The following is a 1,405-nucleotide window of genomic DNA, read 5'->3' as shown; positions in this document are numbered from 1 at the left end:
TCCAAATATCACAAATATCACATCTTCAAATGACACCTTTTCATGACCTATGATAACTTAGCTTTACATATTTTTAAATTATTTATTATTGTATTTACTGGGTTTGAAAAGAAGAGATTTCTTTTACTTGCAGTCCTTCAACTTAACTGATAATGTAACAAACACCAGATTTGAAGATGTGTGCTAGTTTCTCATTCAATGCCAATAGACAGCATCAAGTCCCGCTCCTCTGTAAATGTAGGTAAGTGTGAAATTGAAAAAATACTATAAGTATAATATTTGACATCCCCAAAATTTCTATCAAAATGATCTTAAAACGTTAGCATTCTTCTGACCATGGGTAAAACAGACAGATAAGTAATAGCTCCAGTGGCTTTAGACTTTTATTTTTGTAACATCTTTAGTCCATGATGAGCCCTCATAGAGGTATATGGATAAAGTTGATGAAGTTACATATGAAAAAAGAAAAAAGAAAAAATAAACAAGGTGGACATTGGCACAGGATACTTAAGCAAATTACATTTTTTGTTTGTGATTAATTAAGAAAATAAAGAAAATAAACCTACAGAGTCAAAATCTGTAGGTGAAATTCGAGGTTGAATTCATATCATACAACTATACGGCTGTGAATAAACAGTATATATTGAAAATAAAGCATAGGAAGTGTAGGACAGGACCCCCCCCCAAAAAAAAAACCAAAAAAACCACAGGTGTGATTGACAGCAGGTTTTCATCTGTGTTAATTCTCTGCCTTGAAATTCAGAGCACTGTGTGTGTCCTGTCCGGCTCAAACCTTCTTTTCAGCTCAGGTCAGGTCGTTCCAGTTCACATCAGTTCAGCTTGATTCCCTTTAATTCAGTTTGCCTCACCTGGAAATGGCTCACACTAGTGACAGCAAGCTCCCATTTACTGCCGTGCGTGTGTACAAGTGTGTGCGCACAAATGTGTGTGTGTGTGTGTGTGAAATGTCGGCATCTTTTCCATCTCCTGCACTCCCACTGGTTCGATGTTGTACCATCAGCATCACCTACAGAGAGACAGAGAGAGACGCAGGGTTATTATATGTGAAGAAGAGACTCAGGTGTGTGTACATGCATTAACTCTTTCTTCCTCTCTCTCACCCTCTAGTGTGATCACACAGCTGTAATGAAAAGCACACACCTCCAGGATGTCTGCTTTTGAGGAACGTCAGGAAGACAGGATGTTTCTTTAAATGTTTCAGTAAAACAAACATGAATTTGTAAAATGAAGAAATGTTTTTTTTAGTAGCTTGTGGTCATATTTTGCTCAAAGGAAACTAATGAGCGCTTAATTCAGCCACTGACAGAAAAATATAGACAGGTGGAGGTGCAGCAGAGGGCTAAGGCATCTTAGTCAACCCCCCCCCCCCCCCCCCCCCCCCCCC

The 1,405-nt window shown here is 38.6% G+C and overlaps 1 long non-coding RNA gene across 4 annotated transcripts in view; it reads right to left on the bottom strand.

The window, feature by feature from the left end:
* Positions 1–365: 365 nt before the first annotated feature.
* LOC111671764 (uncharacterized) overlaps positions 366–1,405 on the bottom strand; it is a 161,350-nt gene continuing 160,310 nt past the window's right edge. For all 4 annotated transcript variants that reach the window (XR_015438648.1, XR_002761970.2, XR_015438649.1 and 1 more), the window contains one exon: positions 366–1,027. This is a non-coding gene — a long non-coding RNA (uncharacterized LOC111671764). The remainder of the gene's footprint in view (positions 1,028–1,405) is intronic.

The sequence above is a fragment of the Seriola lalandi genome, unplaced genomic scaffold, assembly GCF_002814215.2.
Source record: "Seriola lalandi dorsalis isolate HSWRI2012SDOR001 ecotype SW California unplaced genomic scaffold, Sedor1 jcf7180002054885, whole genome shotgun sequence".
Classification (NCBI taxonomy): Eukaryota; Metazoa; Chordata; class Actinopteri; order Carangiformes; family Carangidae; genus Seriola; species Seriola lalandi.
This window is presented reverse-complemented; position numbering and strand designations above follow the sequence as displayed.